The sequence below is a fragment of the Ovis aries genome, chromosome 14, assembly GCF_016772045.2.
Source record: "Ovis aries strain OAR_USU_Benz2616 breed Rambouillet chromosome 14, ARS-UI_Ramb_v3.0, whole genome shotgun sequence".
NCBI lineage: Eukaryota > Metazoa > Chordata > Mammalia > Artiodactyla > Bovidae > Ovis > Ovis aries.
Window position 1 is genome coordinate 420,319 of NC_056067.1, and position 25,625 is coordinate 445,943.

The following is a 25,625-nucleotide window of genomic DNA, read 5'->3' on the forward strand; positions in this document are numbered from 1 at the left end:
TGAAATGATTTCAGTTTTTAAAAATTTAGCAAGGCTGGATTTGTGGCCCAGTATGTGATCCATCCTGGAGAATGTTCCATATGCACTTGAGAAAAAGGTGAAATTCATGTTTTGGGGTGAAATCACCAGTAGATATTAGGTCTAACTGGTCCAATATTGCAAACAGGACAAGTGAGATGAACACTGATCATTGACAATTTTGGTCATCATCATATGAGTCATTAGCAGTCTTAGTGTAGCTATGGGACAAGAGAAAAACTGAAAACAGAACACATCAACGACTCTTCTATAGAATTTTGCTGTTATATCAGGTACCCAGAAAGGGAATCTGCTGGTTCACCATCTCCCCTTCCCCCAACAAAAAAACTTAATGTATTGTCTTATATGATGAGAGAACCAGACTCTGAGTCATCCTCCGCCCAGCATTTTTCAGAAATGATAAAAATCACAGAGTGATAGCTGAAATAATTGAGACCAAAGTATTTCCAACTAACCTCACATATGTTAAATGCATTGTTTACATGCAGTAAATCACAAGTTCCCTACGTCATCCTTGATGTCAACACAAAAATCACACATTTATTTATTCTTTCTTCTCTTTTCAATAATATTTGTTAAGATTTTCAGTTTCAGAAATAGTGGAATATTCTCACATATAGCAATTGTAAACTCTGGAAAAATTATGAAGTATGTCTTCTTGAGGGAACTGGGAAGCAACAAGGAAGGCAGGACCTGGATGGGACTTTTTCACTGAAATAACATCACACAGAGATTGAGAGCCATAGTCATATCACTTTGCCAGGGAGGTACAAGCTGAAAGCTGTAGTCATATTGACTTAACATGCCAAAGAAGGGAGTTTGAAACTGCCAGAGTAGCTGGAAATCGAAGGTGGAAGTCCTTTAAAAGAAGAAACTACAGAGAAGGTGAGTGCCCAGTTCTGTCTATAAATGCTTCTCAATATAGAGGCTGCTGCTGCTGCTGAGTCACTGCAGTCATGTCCAACTCTTTGTGACTCTATGGACTGTAGCCCACCAGGCTCCTCTGTCCATGGGGTTCTCCAGGCAAGAATACTGGAGTGGATTGCCATGCCCTCCTCCAGGGGATCTTCCTGACCCAAGGATTGAACCTCTATTTCTTAAGTCTCCTGCATTGGCAGGCAGTTTCTTTACCACTAATGCCACCTGGGAAGGCCTCAATATAGAGGAGGTTATATATAAAGCCCCCTCTGAGTCTTGGCTTATCTCTAAACTGTATATAAATAATAACTCCAAGAAGCACAAGAAGAGCAGCTGGAAAGCTAAAAGACTGACCTGGTATATCAGCTCCTGTTCAGTGCATGGGAGACAGAGTTTGTATCCCATAAAGTTAGAAGGGGTCAATAAAAACCTCAGCAATTCCACTGAAATCCTAGAAGGACTATGCCTTAGGAGTTAAAAGTCTTCCCAGGATTAAAGGTTCGTGCTTGGTCTAGAGGCAAAACAATGCACCTGCCCTAACAAAACCTAAGACCAAGCCTCCAATAACTCAAGTGGGCCTGCCAGTAATTTAACTGCCTGACAGAACAAAACTTGACAGTCTTCAGAGAAAGTTAACAATTCAGAGTCTCTACAACATATTATTTACAATGAGTGGCCAAAAGGCCCTCAGCTGGGGAAACTGAATTCCATGCACCAATCCTCTCCAGCTCTCTATGGAAGGAAGTACATGAAGCCCCCTGAAATGTGTCTTTCTCAGTAAAAATCAACCCTCCTGGCAAAACTTTACATTACAAAGGAGGAAGCACAGGATCATATAGTCAAGCTATAAGACTCAACCAATCCTGGGGCCTCTGAGAATGCTTCAGGAGGAGGTAATATTCAAACTAGAATTAGGAGAACCAGCAAGCCTGAGCCAGAAGAAGGGAAAAGTATATGAAATGCTTGGGACTGAGAGAGAATATGGGTGCAGCTGGAGCAAGGTACCAAGGAAAATAGGGGATGGGTTGGTCAGAATGAAGGGACAGACAGTGAGATTATGAAGGGCCTTATTCATTGTGTTAAATAGGCTAGACTTTCCATGAAAGTGATGGAGTGCCAACAAAAAGTTTCAAGAGGAGAGATATAATCAAAATTCTAGTGTCAGAATATCCTCCTGGCTAATACAATGAGTCAATCAGGAGAAAATTATGTTTAAGGTATCCAGAGAAAGTCCAGATGCCATAAGAAATTGAATTTATTTGTCCAGAGCTCAGCAGAAAGGTTAGGTTTATATGGAAAAGTTGACTATTCAGCCCACTGAGAATCACTGAAACCTTGGAAGTAAATGATATACTCAGGGAGCAATCAAGGAAATAAAAATATCCAAGGCAGAAACCTGAGAATCGCCAGCATTCAGGCTTAATTGGTTAATGCATTAACCAATAGCACTGGCAATAATGTATTTTATGTTATGGATGGGGCCTCCCTGCAATCAGTCTAAATTAATGAATCATCCAACATCAAATTCACGTAATTTCTGTCTTTCTCTGCTTTAGATGATTTTACAGAAGAGCAGTTCTCACTCAGGGGACATCTGGCAATGTCTGGAGACATTTTGACCACCACAACTAGGAGGATGCTACAGAGATGCTTTTAACCATCCTATAATACACAAGACAGACTCCCACAAAAAGAATTATTCCATCCCAAATGTCATTACTGCCAAGACTGAGAAACCCTGTTCTAGAAGCTCATTGGCCTGGTCTATGGATACTGATAACTTTGGTGTTTTCTTCCCAAGGATTCTTGTCAAAGAATACAAGTTTCTAAAGCTAACATCAAAGAACCCTGTTCATTCATACAACTGAATGAAACTAAAATTTGAAAATACCAAGTTGCACAGATACGGGAAGATATAGGAACTATAGCTTTTACTTGGGACTTGCATGTGGAAAAACTAATCAGACAATCTCAGGGGTGGCAGTGTTTGAGTTCCATGATGCCCTGAACACAAACCAATCCAATTATGTAAGAGACAAACAAGTATTACCAGACCAGGAGTTGCTTAATGTTTTGTGAGCAGAATGGTACTACTGATTGCTGGTTTTTTCCTGTTAATGAGATAACTAAGTGGGGGGTCACGTGCGCTCATTCTCTGACCGCAGTAATGTAGAGAGGTGCTCTACTGTCCAAAGGAGAGAGGGAAGACATGAGACTTGCCTGAAGCTGAGCCCCGTGCGGGCTTTTTCCTCCTAGAATTGAACCTCCCTTGTCTTGAGCCTCTGCTCTGACCCAAAACCAGGGCTGAGTGCTGAAAGCCAACAGGAGCCAAGGACGGGGTTTGAGATGAAGTTCTAGTTAAACTGGGGTTCTGATAGAGATGGACACATGCGGCCAAAAGCAAGACAACTCTATTTGGATGGAGAACCAAAGAGCCTCCCAAAAGAGTACTGAAAGTCATAACAAGAGTAAGAGAGAAAGGGAGGGTGGGGGGAAGCACTCACCCAAATGAGCCAGAGCCAGGCTAGCTTTCTGCTCAAAGTGTGGCCTACCAATCAGCAGCAGCAGCATCACTTGGAAACTTAGAAATGCAGGTCAGGTCCCATTCCTGACTCACTGACCTGGAGTCTGTGTTTTAACAAGATCTCCAGGTAAAGTCTAAGAAGCACTGATTGTGCCCTAGGTTGAGGGAAAAGGGGTGCTGTACTGATATAGGTGGATTACAGAAGACTGTCTTCCCACCTAGCCTCTCAGGTTCAAGCCTAAATGCTGTGGAACCCCCAGATGAGTTGTTTCATTGAAACCCTTTTAACTGGTGGAGAAAAGGAGAGACATGGCTTTGGTATACAGAAAGCACATTACACAAACTGATGGTGAGTGTTCCCTCCCACTTTGCCTAACACAGTTGTGGCACCTCTCCATCAGTATTCAAGGCTCTGTTCAGGCTCCTCAAACATCTGCTCTCCCTCTCAGCAGACAAATTCATGCAGAGTTGACCTAAGCAATCAGATAGGAATACCTTCAACTGTCTTGTGCAAAACTCAGAAATGCACCTGGCTTCCTCCCACACACATCCCAGCAGGAGAGGAGGACTCTTTCTCCTGCACAGGCTGAATCCTGGGGCCCAGGCTGATCAACTGTTCTCTTCCCTGGCTCTGTCCTGGTGGCACTGCAACAAGCTGAATTCTTTTCCAGATTTACTTTAAAAGAAGAACAAGGACTCCTTCTAGCCACCATAACCTCCAATTAATACCCTGTAAACTTTCCTTTTCAGTCATGTTGACTTCAAAATAATTTGCTTACTACAATATTTCTAATGTACAAGAATATCTGTATACCTACTACCTAGATTGGACACATCTTAAACTGGTCTATGTTTGTTTCAGATATGTTTATATTTCCAGAATAAAAAAATTATAGTGACAACTGAAATGTTTTCTGTCCTTCTCTCTGATATCTCCTAATAGCTAACTACAGTCATTAAATTGGTGTGTAACTCAAATTCAAATGGGCTTCCTAGGTGACTCAGTGGTTAAGAATCTGCCTGCCAATGCAGGAGATGCAGGAGACAGCGGGTTCCATCCCTGGGTGGGGGAGATCCCCTGGAGAAGGAAATGACAACCCACTCTAGTATTCTTGCCTGGGAAATTCCACGGATAGAGGAGCCTGGTGGGCTACAGTCCATGGGGTCACAAAGAGTTGGGCATGACTTAGCGTCTGAACATGGACACATGCTATCCATGAGTGCTTTGTACTTGTACTATATGGGGTATGTAACCATCCGCAGAGGATGACATGGCTGGATGGCATCACTGACTCGATGGATGTGAATCTGAGTGAACTCCGGGAGTTGGTGATGGACAGGGAGGCCTGGCGTGCTGCGATTCATGGGGTCGCAAAGAGTCAGACACGACTGAGCGACTGAACTGAACTGAACCATCCACAATGCACAGTATTACTTGGCAAACTCTTAAAGTTTAATTAAAAGATGTAATATCACGTGGGTTACTCTTTAACTTGCTCTCAGACAAATATTCTTTCTGAGATGTTGACTTCCTGTTCTCCTTATTTCTCTGCTATTGCTGGTATGAATGTTACCTCTTTTTTAAACCTTGTGACATATTCTAATCATTCTTTTATGCCACCAGAAATTGTTAAATTCACCTACATATTTATACCATCTTCTGGTCATGAGTTTTCCCTTCATGCTGCCCTTCCATTTGTGATCACAGTCCGTCAGTCTGAAGTGCATCCTTTAGAATCCTCAAAATTAGAGTGTGTTGTGGAGAAACATGCTCAGTTCTTGTTTGAAAACATCTACATTTTACTTTCGTTCTCGAAAGATATTTTTGAAGGGCACATAATTTCAAGTCAACAAGTTTTTGTCCCAGGGCAGGGAAATACTTCTCCGCTGTTTCCCAACTTCCAGTGTTTCTATGAGAAGTCTGTAATTGGCTTATTTGCCATTCCTTTGAGGTGTATTCTTTTCTTAACCTGGATCTGTTTAAAACCCTATCTTTGCCTTTGGTGTTTCTCTATGATGTGCAGGATGTAGGTTCTGAATTAATATTATTTCTGTGGGAACTCACAAAGCTGTAGAATGGTTGCTTTTACCTCTTTGGGAAAATTCTCAACCATTACCTATTTAAGTATTGCTTCTGCTCCCCCCCCGCCTCCGCCTCTTCTCTTCTGCAACTTCTCGCTTGATGTGATTTCTTAACTTCTCTTACCTCTATCAGAGTTTCCATTTTATTGATTCTGCATCATATTCTGGGTAAGTTTTGCAGATCTATCTGAAGTTCACTATTTCTCTTCTTTAACTGTGCCTAATGGCACCCCACTCCAGTACTCTTGCCTGGAAACTCCATGGACGGAGGAGCCTGGTAGGCTGAAGTCCATGGGGTCGCTAAGAGTCGGACTCGACTGAGCAACTTCACTTTCACTTTTCACTTTCATGCATTGGAGAAGGAAATGGCAACCCACTCCAGTGTTCTTGCCTGGAGAGTCCCAGGGACGGCAGAGCCCAATGGGCTGCTGTCTGTGGGGTCGCACAGAGTCGGACATGACTGAAGCGACTTAGCAGCAGCAACCTACTGTGACACATTATACATTTTTATGCTGACCATTGTAGTTTGATATCTAGACTCTTTTGTTAATATAATCCATCTTATTTTATAGTCTTTTACTCTTCGTTTGCACTGCAATCTTTTCTATTTCTTGAAGCATGTTAAACATACTTGTTTTTTGTTGAGTGTTTAATAATTTCACTATTTGAAAATTTTCAGGTCAGATACTGATATTCTTGCTGGTTCACATTCATTATGCCTCATTTCCATCTGTGTGAGTGTAGGTGTGTTGTTTTTATTATGAGCTCTTTTTCTAGAACTTTATCTGTAGAAATTATATGAGACCTAGTTTGAAAACAAGATCAAGGAGGATTTGAATTTGCTTCTGCCATAGGTCTGGAGGAATCTACCAGCCAGAATCAACTTAAACTAAAATCTTGGCTAAATGATGTTTTGGGGCCTATTTGGATGACTTGATTTCAGACCACAAACCCACATGAGGATTGGTTTGCCCTTTTCCATCTACATTTCTAAATGCCATTGCCACTCCATCTTCTTTTCTTCTTTCTTCTTTCTTCTAGGTTGTGATTTTTCTTACCTAAGTATGTTAGTCACACAGTCATGTCCAACTGTTGGTAAACCCATGTTCTGTAGCCCACCAAGCTCCTCTGTCCATGAAATTCTCCAGGCAAGAATACTGGAGCGGTTAGCCATTCCTTTCTCCAGGGCATCTTCCCAACCCAGAGATCAAACCTGGGTCTCCTGCATTACAGGCAGATTCTTTACCAGCTGAGCCACCCTTTCTTACCTAAACCCTCCTCATCTTTGGGTTTCAGTGTAAATGTTATTAATGCTTTTCCTAGAAAGCAATTTGGACTTGGCATCCTGGCTCTATGTTACCACTTTACCCATCATAATGTAGTTACATTATGTCTTCCCTGAGGTCCAAGATTGTGCCTTGCATCTCCAGTACTGGAAGTTTCCAAAATAGTGCCTGGTGTGCGATCCTGGGTCTTAAAGAGTACTCTGGGGCTCTGGTTGTTGTCATCACGGTCAGGAGACAGGGGTGGTACAGAAATGGTTGTGAACCTTAACTGCTCTAGCTGTAGTCATCAGTAGCAGAGTCTAGGTGCCAGATGGACAAAGTTTTCTGGGGCCTTACTGACCAAACATGGCAATCATAGCAGGTCTGGTAGGTACTGTGGATCCACCTGAAGGAGCCTGGAGTATAAATGGAATCAAATGACAAATAGCTGAACATTTTCATTTGTGAGCTAAACACTTTCATTTGTGAGCAAGGATTCGGGGAGCAGAACTTGCCATCCCCAGATGTTTCATACTATGCAGACTATTTCTAGCTGAAAACTGTCAAGTTTCAGGAAGACATTTTGGCCATCTCCCTAACTACCTGAAAAATTTAAATAGAAAGCCTGTTAGAGGAATATTGCTATCATCAGAGATATCTGGAAAGAATATGGCCTAGGTGTGGTGGGGGAAACTCTTAAAGATGAAGCTACTCTGTGTCCCATTGTCTCTGCCTTGCCCAGCAAACATTTGCTTTTCCATCTCCATGTCCATTACCCTCTTCCCCTTTGAGGTCCCAAACCCCTACTCCCAGCATGCTTTTTTTGTCTTTAACTAAAGATGATACTGAAGAAACTAGGGGAAACCACTAGGCTTTCAGGTATGACCAAAATCAAATCCCTTATATTTTACAGTAAAAGTGACAAATAGATTCAAGGGATTAGACCTGGTAGACACAGTGCCTGAAGAAATATGGACAGTAATATTTCACAGCAGGTGGTGGTCAGAATTATCCCCAAGAAAAAGAAATGCAGAAGGCAAAATGGTTGTCTAAGGAAGCCTTACAAATATCTGAAAATAGAAGAGAAGGGAAAGGCAAAGGGGAAAAGGAAAGATACACCCATCTAAATGCATAGTTTCAAAGAATAGCAAGAAGAGATAAGAAAGCCTTCCTAAATGAACAATGCAAAGAAATGGAGGAAAACAATAGAATGGGAAAGACTAGACTTCACTTCAAGAAAATTAGAGACACCAAGGGAACATTTCATGAAAAGATGGGCACACAATAAAGGAGAAAATAGTAAGGACCTAACAGAAGTAGAAGATATTAAAACAGGTGGCAAGAAAATACAGAAGAACTACACAAAAAAGATCTTCATGACCCAGATAACCACAACGGTGAGATCACTCACCTAGAGCCAGACATCTTGGAGTGCAAAGTCAAGTGGACCTTAGGAAGCATCATTACAAACAAAGTTAGTGGAGGTGGTGATATTCCAGCTGAGCTGTTTCAATTCCTAAAAGATGATGCTGTGAAAGTGCTGCACTCAATATGCCAGTAAATTTGGAAAACTCAGCAGTGGCCACAGGACTGGAAAAGGTCAGTTTTCATTCTAAGCCCAAGGAAGGGCAATGCCAAAGAACGTTCAAACCGCCACACAATTGCCTTCATTTCACATGCTAGCAAAGTAATGCTCAAAATTTTCTAAGCCAGGCTTGAACAGTATGTGAACCAAGAATTCCCAGATGTTCAAGCTGGACGTAGAAAAGGCAGAGGAAACAGAGAACAAATTGCCAACATTCGTTGGATCATATAAAAAGCAAGAGAATTACAGAAAAAAAAAAATCTATTTTGGCTTCATTGACTATGTCAAAGCCTTTGACTGTGTAGATCACAACAAACTGGAAAATTCTTTAAGAGATGGGACTACCAGATAACCTTACCTGCCTCCTGGGAAACCTGTATCAGTCAAGAAGTGACAGAACCAGACAGGGAACAAAAGACTGGTTCCAAATTAAGAAAGAAGTACATTCAGTTCAGTTCAGTCTCTCAGTTGTGTCCGACTCTTTGCGACCCCATGAATCGCAGCACACCAGGCCTCCCTGTCCATCCCCATCTCCTGGAGTTCACTCAGACACACTTCCATCGAGTCTGTGATGCCATCCAGCCATCTCATCTTCTGCCATCCCCTTCTCCTCCTGCCCTCAATCCCTCCCAGCATCACAGTCTTTTCCAGTGAGTCAACTCTTTACATGAGATGGCCAAAGTACTGGAGCTTCAGCTTTAGCATCATTCCTTCCAAAGAAATCCCAGGGTTGATCTCCTTCAGAATGGACTGGTTGGATCTCCTTGCAGTCCAAGGGACTCTCAAGAGTCTTCTCCAACACCACAGTTAAAAAGCATCAATTCTTTGGCACTCAGCCTTCTTTATGGTCCAACTCTCACATCCATACATGACTACTGGAGAAACCATAGCTTTGACTAGGTGGACATTTGTTGGCAATGTAATGTCTCTGCTTTTTAATATGCTGTCTAGGTTGGTCATAGTTTTTCTTCCAAGGAGAAATTATCTTTTAACTTCATGGCTGCAGTCACCATCTGCAGTGATTTTCGAGACCAAGAAAATAAAGTCTCTCACAGTTTCCATTGTTTCCCCATCTATTTGCTGTGAAGTGATGGGACCAGATGCCATGATCTTAGTTTTTTCAATGTTGAATTTTAAGCCAGCTTTTTCATTCTCCTCTTTCACTTTCATCAAGAGGCTCCTCAGTTCCTCTTTGCTTTCTGCCGTAAGGTTGGTGTCATCTGCATATCTGAGGTTATTGATATTTCTCCCAACAGTCTTGCTTCCAGCTGTGTTTCATCCAGCCTGGCATTTCACATAGAAGTTAAATAGTACTCTGCATAGAAGTTAAATAAGCAGGGTGACAATGTAAAGCCATGACATACTCCTTTCCCAATTTGGAACCTGTCTGTTATGTCCGATTCTAACTGTTGCTTCTTGACCTGTATACAGATTTCTCAGGAGGCATGTAAAGTGGTCTGTTATTCCCATCTCTAAGAATTTTCCACATTTTATTGTGATCCACACAGTCAAAGGCTTTGGCATAGTCAATAAAGCAGAAATAGACGTTTTACTGGAACTCTCTTGCTTTTTCTATGATCCAGCAGATGTTGGCAACTTGATCTCTTGTTCCTCTGCCTTTTCTAAATCCAGCTTGAACATCTGGAAGTCCTCGGTTCACCTACTATTGAAGCCTGGCTTGGAGAATTTTTAACATCACTTTGCTAGACTGTGTAATGAGTGCAATTGTGTGGTAGTTTGAGCATTCTTTGGCATTGCCTTTTTTGGGGATTAGGATGAAAACTGACCTTTTCCAGTCCTGTGGCCACTGCTGAGTTTTCCAAATTTGCTAACATATTGAGTGCAGCACTTTCAAAGCATCAGCTTTTAGGATTTGAAATAGCTCAACTGCAATTCCATCATGTCCACTGACTTTGTTCATAGTGATGCTTCTTAAGGCCCTCTTGACTTTGCATTCCAGGATGTCTGGCTGTAGGTGAGTGATCACACCATCATGGTTATCTGGGTCATGAAGATCTTTATTGTATAGTTTTTCTGTGTTTTCTTGTGCCTCTTAATATCTTCTGCTTCTGTTATGTCCATACCGTTTCTGTCCTTTATTGTGCCCATCTTTGCATGACATATTCCTTTAGGAATTCTAATTTTCTTGAAGAAAACTTTAGTCTTTCCCATTTTATTGTCTCCTCCATTTCTTTGCATTGGTCACTGAAGAAGGCTTTCTTATCTCTTCTTGCTATTCTTTGGAACTATACATCAGATGGGTGTATCTTTCCCTTTTTCCTTTGCCTTTCACTTATCTTCTTTTCTCAGCTATTTGTATGGCCTCCTGGGACAACCATTTTGCCTTTTTGCATTTCTTTTTCTTGGGTTGAGCCAGACTTGCCTGTGAGTGTCCAGGGGCCTCTGGAGGAGTCGTGGGCCGACAGTGGCCTGCTGCGGGGTCAGGGGCCCTGAACGCAACAGTGCTTGCACAGATCCTTTGAAGGAGGTCTCCATTGCCTTCATTATCCCCACCATAGTTTGGCCTCAGGCCAAACAACAGAGAAGGAACAGAGCCCTGTCCATCAATGGAAAACTGGATTAAAATTTACCAAGCATGGCCCTGTACATCAGAACAAGACCCAGTTTCCCCTACAATCAGTCTCTCCTAAAAGGAAGTTTCCATAAGTCTCTTATCATTATTCATCAGAGGGCAGACAGAATGAAAACCACAATCACAGAAAACTAAGCAAACTGGTCACATGGATCACAGCTTTGTCTAATTCAATGTAACTACGAGCTATGCCATGTAGGGCCACCCAAGATGGTCAGGTCGTGGTGGAGAGTTACAACAAAACATGGTCCTCTGGAGAGGGGAATGGCAAACCACTTCAGTGTTCGTGCCTGGAGAACCCCGTGAACACTAGGAAAAAGGCAAAAGTCTGAGTGACTGAACAACAACAAAGATGAGAGTTAAGGTAAAGGTTTTTGCCATTTGGAGAGTTACTCAGTTTTCCTAGGTCTCTTCCATGTACACATGTTATTAAATTTTGTTGTTTTCTCCTGTTAATCTGTCACATGCCAATTCAATTCTGACTCAACAGAAGAATCTAGAAGGGTGGAGAAAATTCTCCGCCTCCTCAACAAAGGAGAGCCACCCCCTTGTGCACGCGTTTGTGTTAACTTGCTTCAGCCGTGTCCGACTCTTCGCAACCCTACGGACTGTAGCCCGCCAGGCCTCTCTATCCATGGATTCTCTGGGCAAGAATTCTAGAGTGGGCTGCCATTTCCTCCTCCAGGGGATCTTCCTGGTCCAGGGGTTGAACCTGCATCTCTTAAGTCGCTTGCATTGGCAGGTGGGTTCTTTACCACTTAGCTCCATCTGGGGAGCTAAGCCACCCCCCTTGAATGTCCTAGAAATCCTGAGTGACATTTCACAGAGGAATAGAGCTCTGAGTTAGAAGCAGAGCCAAATATGTGCAATGGAGTATGTTGTTCCATTGTACATGCAAGCAGGTAAGGATTGGGAAAACCCAGTTTATACCCAGATAAATATGACATCATGCCTGCCCTTCAGTGAGTTTACTAACTGGTGGAAGAAAGAGCAAGTTAACAAAGCATTAACTTCACAGTATGAGAGGTGTTACAAAATTAAACCACCTGAGCTGTGGTAACACACTAAAAGAATAGAGACTCCTCTCACTTAACATGATTGCCACTTTGCCTACTGTCCTTGCCTACAAAAAGCCCAAAGTGTGACGGAATATGGAGCTGCTGGCTTCCCATACTTTACCCTCATTATAGATTTTTGTTTTCTCACTCAGATTACTTATTTTATTTTCTAATCTTCAACTAGGTCATGTTTCTTCTCTACTGAAGAAGTCCAAGTATGAAGCTTGGTGATGAGGAGGGGAGTGGTGAGCACAGGGCCTGAGAACCAAAGGATGCTTGTGTCAATCCAGGAGTCTAAACTCCTCTGGGTACAAAGCAGAAGCCTTTTATGATTAAGTTTCCTAGAGTCCTTGTCAAATTCTAGAATCAGTGGTCTCTGGTGATACAGGACACAGACTCAATCTCTGAGGTCCAACAAAGTGAGATAATTAGTGAACCAAGTCAGAGATAAGAAGATAACCTCTGTCCTCTCTCAAAGGACAGAGCCTCCTGCTCTATGGGATTCATAGTGTAGTTTTATCAGATTTGTAGTGTTCTAAGAAAGACACCATCCAAATCCTAGATTTTTAAACAATGACCTAAAATTCTTTTTAACACTTTGAGGACAGATAGAATACTCTGTGTTTATCAGATGTCACCTATGGTCTATAAGCCAGGATTTGAATATCCTCAGCCAACTCAGCTAGGACCGACTTGCCTAGTGCCCTTTGTAGAGGAATCCTTTTTTGACCAAATCATCTCTTTCCTCTCATCAAATTTCTGGCCAGTTTGCAAAGTCAGTAAGTATGAACTGCCTCTATTGAACTGTTTCCAAGTGGGCCCAGTGGATCACAGTGCAACCCTTCCCACAGAGTCTCTCAGGGGAGGAACGGGAAAAACAGGCAGGACAAAAGGAATAAACAAACGAGCTGTTTCCAAGAACAGAAACACCACATCCCAATCAGTCTGTACCAAAATCTAGAGAAAGGACAATATAGAGACAAGATAAAGTTTGCATAATCACAATGCCACATTTATCCCAACTAGGTATGTGCCCTTGAACTAGAGGTGCTGAGCATGGCATCTGTTTACAAATGAGGTAATTGGAGGTAGCTAAAAGCATTCATCTTTTTTACTACTTCCTTCAGTGTGTATAATATTAGCCAAATGTCTCAACGGCTGGTAAATCATCTTTAATTCCTTTGGAACTCATCGTAGTAATGTTAACCATGATGGATTCCTGTGGTATTTAAAGAACTAGATTGTCAATTAGCTTTTATGAGATACATCACAGTCATCAGCCTTGTATCATACCTCCTATTCACTGAAGCCAGTTATTAAAATGTACAATAATTTGCTTTTATTATAATCTATCTAAAAGCCAAAGCTAGTCTCCAAAATAATTTAAAGTTCTAAGTTGCAATCTAAGAGACCTTTTCTTCAAAATGACTACATAATGTAGTGTTACCATTCTTCGTTAATTATTTTGCAGAGTGTGAATTTTAGTTAATGATTTCTCGCAAGGACCAAATAAAGAAGGTGCTTCCTAACAGCCTCTCTGGGAATAAGTACAATCCTTTCAGAAGCTAATTAATCAAGCCACACTTGTAAAAACGTGTAACTACCCACCAGGGTAAGAGTCCCCAGAGGCCTCCGGCTCCTGGAAATCACTTGCCCACGGTGTTGACCTTGGCTAACAGAAAGGACAGTGAGTCAATTCTGACTTGGCACAGCACCCACCAGAGACCTTCCATGCCAACCAATATGGTCATCTGCTCATGATAACCTGGAACTTCAAAAACCCCATCATCACTGCAGGTGCTCATTAGAACTTGCCCAGTACTACCTGCAGCTTGAGGAGACAAAGATAGATGGGCCTCGTGGAAACACAGAAAGATGAGGGGAAGTCCAGCTCTCTGTTTCAAATCTGCTATGTAACCGTAAGTTTATTTAATTACAATTTCCCAAGAACTTGAAGATAATCAAATCTGGATTTGATCCTTGACCTTCAGGAAAGTATGGTGCAGTGGTGCAGACAGAGACACCCAGGTAAATGACAAGATGAGACAGAGTCTGCACATCTGAGTTGGCAGCTCCACAAAGGTTCACACCTCTGCCCTCAAATTTATCTCAGTTCAGTTCAGTCACTCAGTCGTGTCTGACTCTTTGTGACCCCATGAACCTCAGCACACCAGGCCTCCCTGTCCATCACCAAACTCCCAGAGTCCATCCAAACCCATGCCCATTGTTTCAGTGATGCCAACCAACCATCTCATCCTCTGTTGTCCCCTTCTCCTCCTGCCCTCAATCTTTCCCAGCATCAGGGTCTTTTCAAAGAAGTCAGCTCTCTGCATCAGGTGGCCAAAGTATTGGAGTTTCAGCTTCAGCATCAGTCCTTCCAATGAACACCCAGGACTGATCTCCTTTACGATGGACTGGTTGGATCTCCTTGCAGTCCAAGGGACTCTCAAGAGTCTTCTCCAACACCACAGTTCAAAAAAATCTATTCCTTGGCACTCAGCTTTCTTTATAGTCCAACTCTCACATCCATACATGACTACTGGAAAAACCATAGCCTTGACTCAACGGACCTTCAAATTTGCCTCACTGAACTGCAATTCATAGACTCTTGTTAGTGTATGTGTCTTTCTCCCCAGAGACCTGTAAATTCCTTCAAGGCAGGGCACCTTCACCTCTGTATCTGTGTCTGATACATTGCTGGACTCATATTTTTTAGTGAACAAATGAATATAATAATAATAACAATAAGCACCATATAATGAGCATATACTATAAGCAGGTCCTAGTTTGGGTATTTCACAAATATCTCATGTAATTACCCCAATAATCCTACAAGGAAAGCTCAAAGTATTATATTTCACATTTTACTGATAAGAAAATTGAGGTTTGTAGAGATCGGAGTAATTTGCCCAAATTCCCCCAGGTATTAAGTGGCAGAACTAGCATTAGATCCTTGGTCTAAATCCTATGTTCATATTCTTGAGCAGTATGCAATGTTATTTTAATAAAAATTCTAAAAAAGCTTACAAAGTCTCACACATACACACGCTAAAGGAAATGATCCATCCAAACTGAGGCAAACAGACGATTGCAAATTGTGCCATTAGGTTATGGAAGTTTTCCTGAAGGTGGTGGCTCCTGAGCTGATCCTTAAAGCATGGGAGGGCTTTAATCAGCAATCTCATTTGGAGGAGGGCCATTGAAAAGGCAAGGAAGGGGAGGCTGAGTATTGATGCTGAGGACTGCAGCATGAGGAGTGGACAGCCTGGCTGTGCCTCAAAGGCTACTGCCAGAATCGCTGTGGCTGGCCTGACAGAGTTTAAAGAAGCAGCACCACGAGTGCCATCACAACTCCCCCATTGCCCACTCAGCTTAGCTCAAGGGGGCACAAGCTGGGTCAGGGTAGTGCACAAAGTGATCCTCTTCCCCAGGGTTACCCTGTGTGCACAAGAATACACACACACACACACCATGACAACTGCAGAGAGGAAACAAACCCAGTGGTTAACAGACTCTGGCCAAAGAAGATAACATTCCAGGCCTGATTTAAAACCACTTACGTTTTGCCTTACACGAACATGAATCCGCCACAGGTAAACACGTGTTCCCCATCCTGTAAAGTAACTAACCTCCAATTAAAATAAATAAATTTATATTTTTAAAATAAAAAGAAGCTCCCACTGAGGTTGGCAGATAACCCGTCACAGCTCCGTGAATGATGAAGTCACAGGAGTTGAGCGGAAGCTGCCCACTGGGTGTCAGTAATTACAGAGAGGACAGAGGGATGAGGGCAGGCAAGCGCAGCTGGCTGTGGGAGGCCAGGCCACGTCTGCAAGTGCTGAGGAGTGGGGAGCTGGGCAGCTGGGGACGGTACATCACCTCCCGCCCCAACCCTGCTCTCCTTACTTTGGGTTTTTTTATGATCTCTGTTTTTCCTCATCTCAGATCTTTGTCCATCTTCCCACACTAGCACCAGATGGCCTGTGAGGATCAAAATAAAAGCTCTTGGGGCATCCTCATGTCAAAATAAATAAATAAATAAAAGCACCTATGTGTCAACAATTCTCACTGATGGGCGTCTGACAATGAATGTCCTACACTTGGCTTTATCAAGCCTCCTCCAGCCGTAGCTTCCAGTCATGGGTCAATGTTGAGGGGAGGAGGAGTGGGAGGGGAAGAGATTGTTAGGGAAAGTGTGTAAATGGGACAGCTTCAGTGGCCAGGACACCTGCACGTTATATCTCTCAGTTTGTAGTCACTATGCCTTCTCTTGGCTGCCCTAGAAAAAATCTGCTAGAGATCTGAATTCAAAGAATATTATGTGAGCTAAACACAAGTAAATAACTTGGTTATGGGGGAGCCCCTTCTGACCCATCATTTTGCCAAAATGAACTCCTCATGGTTGAGTGGCACTCCTCCTCTTTCTTATAATTAGTTTGAGCCAGCTCTGCAATATTTATTGAGAAGACCTTTTATTATAAAGTAGCCAAGTACTTGTTACTTGAAATATATGCAAGTTTTTAAAATCTGTATTCAAGGTTTAAAACCTTTTTGCTTATGAAAAATGTCCTACCTGGCCTCTCCCTGTCTCATTTGGGAGATTAAGCAGTAGCTATATAGTTGAACTGCAATTTGCTTGGCTCTGAAGAAGCCATTGTCATTGAAATTCAAGACCCTTGATATAAGGTGTCTTGGAGAACTATAGTATGCTATATATTGCATATTAGAGTACAGAGTACAATGCAAAATTAGTCTTTATAAAGAGTTACAAGAGAGAGCCTTGTATGAAACAAGATATGGTTGTCATAACAATTGACCTGCTGAACTGTACATCATCCAGGAAGTCTGAGCTGTGGGTTACCCCAAGCAAGAGAATAACTAGAGACAGTCAAGAGCACAGCAGGTACGGTATTGTCCTCTGTTCTGAAAATGGATATTTTCCTCTTGAGTGAATAACATAGGCATATTATTAAAGCAGATGTAGTGTCATACATGACTTAACAACTAAACAACAAAAATAATAGCACCATTCTGAGAGGGATAAGGAGAGTAAAAGCCAAACAACAATTTCTTTAATGAAGGGATGGAGAGGGTAACAGGCAGGAAGGCCAGGGGTCTCCAAATGGAGGAAATAGCCTGCAAGTGTCAGACATTTTTATCTCTCTTAAGCGGCAGGAGAAAACAAACTAGCAATATTTTTTCCTTCTCTATACAAATTTAAAAGGAGGTTTCTCTTAAAATTCTGTGTTGCCATGACACCTGGTTTCACCTGAAGTTAACTATTCTCAAACCTAGAGATAACCAATGCCTTTTCCTTATGGAAATGTTTGTCTTAAGCTATGCTAATGTACCATGCATTTACCCCAAACTCTCTTCAAGTTCGTTCCCCCTCTTGGCTCAGAACCTACTTGACAAACCAGTATGTTATACTCAGATATTGTTCCTCCAATCTATGTAAATGAAACTATTTATATGGTGATCTGCCCTTCTTCAAGATTCAAGTTAATCATTTTATGGCCCAGGATGAACCATTTGGTGCTAAGATTATCCCAAAATGCATCTTATGGGTGAGGGGCCTGGTGCCATTCTGAGTTTTAAGACATTCCTTTCTTTCATTAACAGACTGCTGGTGACTAGATAACATCCACCTGAAGCCTAGCAGGGGGGCACTCTTTCTGCCCTCTTGTGATGCCTATGTCAGAAGCTTTCTCTATCTCCTTTATACTTCAATAAAACTTTATTACACAAAAGCTCTGAGTGATCAAGCCTTGTCTCTGGCCCTGGATTGAATTCTTCTCCTCCGGGGGCCAAGAATCCCAGCGTCTTTGCGTGATTCAACAACAACCTTTCATCTTGGGGGCTCATCCGAGATACTTCAGGACAAGGTAAGGATGCTTGGAGCTCTAGTTCTTGGTGCTCTTAGCGAACATGTTTTCTGCTGCGCTTTACTAACTCTAAGGTGTGCTTGTGTGAATGAATGACATGCCCTGTGCAAAGCAAGTGAGGAGCCCTGCTCTGCGGTTCCACGGTGACCTCATACAGCTTACGGCAGAAACCTGTCGGGGGTTTCTACCGACCTGCCAATGCCAAGAGGCATCCAATGTCTCCTTCGGGAACCGACCAGAAATGGGCAAAGCATGTGAACCAAACTCTCCTTTCTCGGTCAAACTTTTAGGTCTCTTTGACCATTTCATAACTCCTTGGGAATTAGAAGTACTAACCTAATCTATCAGATCATAGACTTTCAAGGGACTTGTGATCTATAGTGTTACTATGTACTGTGGCTTAGGTCCCAAACTAGGATTGGTAGTCAAGAAAGCGCCTAGCCTCGCTAGGAATCGAAAGTTTGGAAGCTAGATGGAGCTCTAGCTCCAAGAACATCTCTGAGGTTAAAGGTTACTCAGATTGGGACTGCAATGGGTTTTTTTCCTTTGGTAACGCTGGCTCTTAGTGGACCAGAGGAGGCTCTTATACTGGCGTGGTGATGCTTGAAAAGAACATCTCAGCTTTATGTTCATATTGGTCTTATTGTGTCAGGAATATACTCAGGGTCGTGCACAGGCAGTCAGGTGATGAATGTTCCCCCCAGCAGTCTTAGCTTGGGAGGCATTCTGGAAGGTTACTCTGATTGCACCCCGGGTGGCATCAGAGGCAAGCAAGGTTAAAGGTGAAGAGCTGGATGACAGGTAGAGATGCTATCAGGTCTACCCCTGGTACATCCCCACCCCATCTTGGTGGTAGAACCGAGAGGGTAGAGGACGGTGCCTGCATCGGTAAGGGACAGACTAAGTCCGACCAGGAAGGAAAAGCTTTTGGTGTAAAGTCTGTCTACACTCCCATCTAGAGCAGGGAGGGACGCCTCCGGTAGAAAAATGGCACTGGTCGCTTTTTTTCTCTCTTACAGATGGGAGCTAACAATTCCAGCCTCACTCCTTTGAACTGTATCCTAAAAAACTGGGATAGATTTGATCCCCAGGCCTTAAAGAAGACACACCTGGTCTTCCTATGCGATACTGCATGGCCGCGGTATCCATTGGAGGACTGCGAACCATGGCCAGTTAGAGGGTCTCTTAAGTATAATACTGTTTTACAATTAGACCGGCTCTGTAAGGAACAAGGGAAAAATGATCTTAAAGGATAGATTTCTCACTCAGTTGGCTCCAGATATCCACCGTAAGCTACAAAAATGGGTGTATGGACCAAATCAGTCTTTAGATACTCTGTTACAACTGGCTCAGATGGTCTATTACGGTAGGGAATATGAAGAAAATAAAGGCAGAAAAATTCAAAGGAAAAGGCGGAAGCCTTCGCAATGGCTATGAACAACTTTCTTAAACAGCCTGAGAAAGATGCCCAGAGGGACCCGAGTGAAAAGATATGGGCCTGCTATTACTGTGGAAAGGAGGGGCACCTCAAGCGGGATTGCCCTCAGGCATCTAATCCACCCCAGGCTCCATGTCCGGTCTGCAAAGGACCACACTGGAAGAGAGACTGCCCTCAGAGGCGTAGGTCTCCGGGGTCAGACTCTCAAGACAATCAGGACTGAAGGTGCCCGGGGGTCCCCACACAAGCTCCCGTCCTAATTACACCTGAGGAATCCTGGGTATTAATAATTGTGGGGGTCCAATCTGTCGATTTCCTTTTAGATAGTGGGGCAACTTACTCTGTGCTTACTGAAGCCCCTGGCCCACTTTCTTCCCGATCAGCTTCCATAATGGGACTGACTGAATGAGCCAAAAGGTATTATTTCAGTTATTCTTTATCTTGCAACTGGGATTCTGTGCTATTTTCACACGAGTTTCTGATTGTGCCAGAATCTCCCTCATCCCTTTTGGAGAGGGATATACTGAGCAAGGTCTATGCCTCTGTTTTCACAAATATGGAGCCCTCCGTTTCTCTCCCTTTAGTTGAACAAAATATAAATCCTAGAATATGGACTGATGGAAAATCTGTGGGTTGAACACAAAATGCTATTCCTATAGTTGTCAAGTTCAAAGACCCATACTTATTTCCACATAAAAAGCAGTATCCCCTGAAACCTGAGGTTAAAGAAGGGTTAAAACCCATCATCAAAAATTTAAAGGAACAGAGACTATTAATTCCCTGTAACAGTCCTTGCAACACTATTTTGGGTATAAAGAAATCAAATGGTAAATAAAGACTAGTTCAAGATTTACATACAATAAATGAGGCTGTAGTTCCTTTGCACCCCATGGTGCCTAATCCTTATTCTCTATTGTCTGAAATTCCTGAACGAGCCAAATATTTCTCAGCAATTGATTTAAAAGATGCCTTCTATTCAGTGCCTTTGGTGGAGGAAAGTCAATTTCTATTCGCCTTTGAAGACCCTATGCAGCCAGCTTCTCAGTTAACCTGGACAGTTTTGCCCCAGGGATTTCATGACAGTCCTCACTTATTTGGACAAAGTTTGTTACGGGATATACAAAACTTTAATAGCTCTGAAGCAGTGGTGTTACAATAGGTAGATGATATTTTGCTCTGTGCTGAGGCAGAGGAAGCTTGTTCGTGAGCCTCAGAAGATTTCTTAAACTTTCTGGTAGGCTGTGGTTACAAGGCATCAAGAGAAAAGGCTCAGCTTTGTCAACAATCGGTTAGATATCTGGGCCTAATCATATCAGAAGGGACTAGGGCCATAGGCCCTGAGAGAATTAAGCCTATACTAAATCACCCCCTATGTATGACTTTAAGACAATTGAGAGGATTTTGGGGAATCACAGGTTACTGTCGCATTTGGATTCCTGGTTATGGGGAACTTTTTGTTGACTGTATAGAGCTTCTCCATCTTTGGCTGCAAAGAATATAATCAATCTGATTTCGGTGTTGGGAAGTAGATGGGGAAACAGTGGAAACAGTGTCAGACTTTATTTTGGGGGGTTCCAAAATCACTGCAGATGGTGAGTGCAGCCATGAAATTAAAAGACGCTTACTCCTTGGAAGGAAAGTTATGACCAACCTAGACAGCATATTCAAAAGCAGAGACATTACTTTGCCGACTAAGGTCCGTCTAGTCAAGGCTATGGTTTTTCCTGTGGTCATGTATGGATGTGAGAGTTGGACTGTGAAGAATGCTGAGCACCGAAGAGTTGATGCTTTTGAACTGTGGTGTTGGAGAAGACTCTTGAGAGTCCCTTGGACTGCAAGGAGATCCAACCAGTCCATTCTGAAGGAGATCAGCCCTGGGATTTCTTTGGAAGGAATGATGCTGAAGCTGAAGCTCCAGTACTTTGGCCATCTCATGCAAAGAGTTAACTCACTGGAAAAGACTGTGATGCTGGGAGGGATTGGGGGCAGGAGGAGAAGGGGACGACAGAGGATGAGATGGCTGGATGGCATCACTGACTCGATGGACATGAATCTGAGTGAACTCCGGGAGAAGGTGATGGAAAGGGAGGCCTGGAGTGTTGCGATTCATGGAGTCGCAAAGAGTTGGACACGACTGAGCGACTGAACTGAACTTAACTGATGGGGAACTTGCCCGGCCTTTATATAAACTTATAGCTGAAACTCAGCAGGCCCAAACTGACAAACCAGTTTGGTCTCCAGAAACTCGAAAGGCTTTTAAGGCTCTTCAGACTGCTCTCCTGCAAGCTCCAGCTCTGAGCTTGCCCACAGGGTCAGAATTTAATTTGTTTGTCACTGAAAGCAAAGTTATGGCCTTGGGAGTTTTGACACAACCCCAAGGGCCTCACCAGCAACCTATTGCTTATCTAAGCAGAGAATTAGATGTAATTTCACGTGGGTGGCCCCACTGCCTAAGAGTAATTGGGGCAGCGGCTTTATTAGCACCTGATGATTTAAAAAATAATTAATGGATGAAACCTTACTGTACTGACTTCTCATGATGTGAGTGGAATCTTAAATTCTAAGGTTAATATTTGGATGACAGACAGTAGGCTTCTTAAATATCAGTCATTGTTAGAAGGACCCGTAACTAAGCTCAAAGTTTGTGGAAATTTAAATCCTGCCACTTTCCCAGTGAAACACCTGATCACGATTTTTCCCAATTCCTAACTTTAAACTATGCAGCTCGGGAAGATCTAATGGATACCCCATTAGACAATCCTGACATGGAAATATTTACAGATGGCAGTTCTTTTGTTCAAGATGGAAAGTGTAAAGCAGGTTACACTGTGGTGACTGCTGAACAGGTTTTGGAAACAAAATCTCTCCCCCAGGGAACCAGTGCTCAGTTTAGCAGAGCTTGTGGCTCTGACCCGAGCTCTAGAGTTAAGCAAAGGGCAGCAGGTAAATATCTACATGGATTCTAAGTATGCTTATTTGACTTTACATACTCATGCTGCAATGTGGAAAGAAAGACCATTTAAAACAGCAACAGGAGAACCTATTAAGCATTTCAGAGAGATCGACTTTTAACTGCTGTATATTGTCCTAAAGAAGTAGCTGTTATTCATTGCAAAGGGCACAGCAGGGATGGGAGTAAAGTAGCCGAAGGTAATCAGCTGGCTGACTGTCAAGCCAGAAAAGCTGCACTTTACAAAACCCCTTCACTGCAGATGCCCTTGATCTGGACAGGTCCTGTGGAACAGGAAAAACCACAATATACTGAGGAAGAATTAGACAGATGTGAAAAAAGAGGAGCAAGGATTACTGATAAAGGATGGTTACAGTCTGAGGATGGACGATTAATAATTCCTGAAAATGTTCAATGGAAAATTCTTAAGGGTTTACATCAGAGTTTTCATTTGGGTACAGAGAGTACTTACCAAATGGCTTCTCGTTTGTTTGAAGGTAAAAATGTAATGAAAACTTTAAAGAATATTATCAAAAGGTGTGAGATTTGTCAGAAAAATAACCTAAAGTCTGAAAAGCTAGCAAAATCTGGATTACAACGAAGTGGGAAGTATCCTGGAGAGGACTGGGAAATTGATTTTACTCATATGCCAAAAGCTAATGGATATTCTTGCTTACAAGTTTGGGTAGATACTTTTACTGGATGGGTTAAGGCTTTTCCCTGTCATAGTGAACAGGCTAAGGAGGTTATAAAGATTTTAATCCATGAATTTATCCCCAGGTTTGGGCTGCCAAGGAGCCTTCAGAGTGACAATGGCTCCACCTTTAAAGCTGCTGTAACTCAGGGGGTATCTAAAGCTCTAGGAATAGAATATCACTTACACTGTTCCTGGAGACCCCAATCCTCGGGAAAGGTTGAAAAAGCTAGTGACATTATCATAAGACATCTGTGCAAATTAACTCAAGAGACGCAGGACAATTGGATTAAAGTCCTACCCATAGCTTTAATGAGGGCTCAAACTGCCCCCCCAAAGGAGGGACTGTCTCCCCTTGAATGTATTTATGGAAGGGCTTTCTTATGCACAGACATTGTTTTAGACCCTGAAGCCTTGGAATTAACTAGTTATGTAACTCAGCTCTCAGCTTTTCAACAGGCATTAACAGAACTCCAGGAGATGACTCCTGACCCCGCCTCTGAGTTAAGCGAGCCTCTATTTGAGCCAGGAACTGAGGTCCTCATAAAAACATTGGGATCTGGGGGCCCATCCCTTGAGCCCCTCTGGGAAGGCCCTTACCAGGTTATGCTTTCTTCTCCCACATCTGTCAAAGTGCCAGGAATTGATTCATGGGTACATCACACTCGAGTTAAAAGGTGGCACCCTGACCAAAACTAAGTGATATCTTTTTATGTCTTTACTTTCTATGCTCTGACTTTGTACTTTTCAGATGGGCCTGATAACCTATGTGAGCTTACTTCTGCTGACTCCAAATATCCTGAGTCTGTGGTTGGATCCTCAAGACAACACCTTCCTGTCCTGGGCTCACTCCTAAGCTGCATTCCACAATCGGTCTAACTGCTGGGTCTGTGGAGCACTCCCCTCATCATCAGTTGAAGGTTCTCGTCGTGGACATCTCCACTTCAAGGAAAAGACTTGGATCTCCAAGTCTGTGAATACCTTCGACAACAATCACATGAGATGCTTCTTCTCATCTGATGACACCTACCAACCCTAAAATGGACTGGTGCAACACTTTGTACTTTAACTGTGGACATAATGTGACTTTTAATTTTGATTATACATTGTCTCGGTTCAATGACTATTTTGCTACACATAAGGCAAGTAGGTCTGGATCTAATGGTTTTTTAGCTGACGTTTATCAAATATGGGATGAGGTTATGTGGCTAACTCCTGAAGAAGGACGTTTAATATCTACTGCCCCTATATGCTGGGAACAAACAGAGCCATCCCCAAAAGTTAGCCAACAACTTAATTACAATGATTGGAAACAATTGGGATTTTTGCCTCAGGAAATATGCAATGTAATCATTCCCGTGTTTTCCAACCCCAGTTCAGGTGCTCCCTTTGTGTGGCCAGGCACTAATTGGGACTGGATATCTCAGTCATGCTGGCTTGCTCCAAACGGGACTTATTGGAGATGTGGCTCTTACCTATGGGCATGGCTTCCCCCTGGTGGATAGGGAGATGCACCCTGGGTCTAGCCTTTACTCACGGCTTTGTATTTTCAGAGCTCCCAGAAAAGCCTGCTAATTTACCCCACCTTAAAACTCAGTGGGCAAGGTCTGTATTTCACTGGTATGATTATTTGGCTGCAGTCTTTGTTCCCTCTTTGGGAACTGCAGATGTTATGCTACGAGTGGATGCTTTGACTAATTTTACTCAACAGGCATTACAAGATTCTCAAAAGGCTATTTCAGCTCTTAATGCTGAACAAGCACAAATTAGAAAGGTGATTTTACAAAACAGATTGGCTTTAGATATTCTGACAGCTGCGCAAGGAGGAACATGTGCTATTATTCATACCCAATGCTGTCCATATATACCTGATAGGAGCACGAAGGCTACTCATTTTACTAAACACATGAACAAGATGATTGGGGCCATGGCTACTCCTGAAGCCTCAACTGCCTCAACTTGGGAGACATTAACTAGCTCCCCGTGGCGGACAACTATCTTAATTACGATAATCCTGATTGCTTTGTTTTTGCTGTTTGCTCGCTGCATCTGTAACTGTATAACTGGATTTGTTTCTAGCTGCATGAAAGCTTTTAAGTTACAAATGGTTGCTCAAACTCCTGCTACTGCTGCAGCTTCCTCCAACTACTATTTGGGGCCCCTGGATCAGATCCTCAACATGAGCATTAGGAGAATATGTTGCCTCACCAATTTAGGGACAAGGCCCCCTCTCAGCTTGGAAGCAGTTATGGAATGAGAACGATGCCCCTTTTCCCTAGGCAACATAATTCTCCTAAAAGAAAATGGGGGAATGAGAGGGTAACAGGCAGGAAGGCCAGGGTTCTCCACATGGAGGAAATAGCCTGCAAGTGTCAGACATTTTTATCTCTCTTAATCGGCAGGAGGAAACAAACTAGCAATATTTTTTCCTTCTCTATACAAATTTAAAAGGAGGTTTCTCTTAAAATACTGTGTTGCCATAATAACACCTGGTTTCACCTGAAGTTAACTATTCTCAAACCTAGAAACAATCAATGCCTTTTCCTTATGGAAATGTTTGTCTTAAGCTATGCTAATGTACCATGCATTTACCC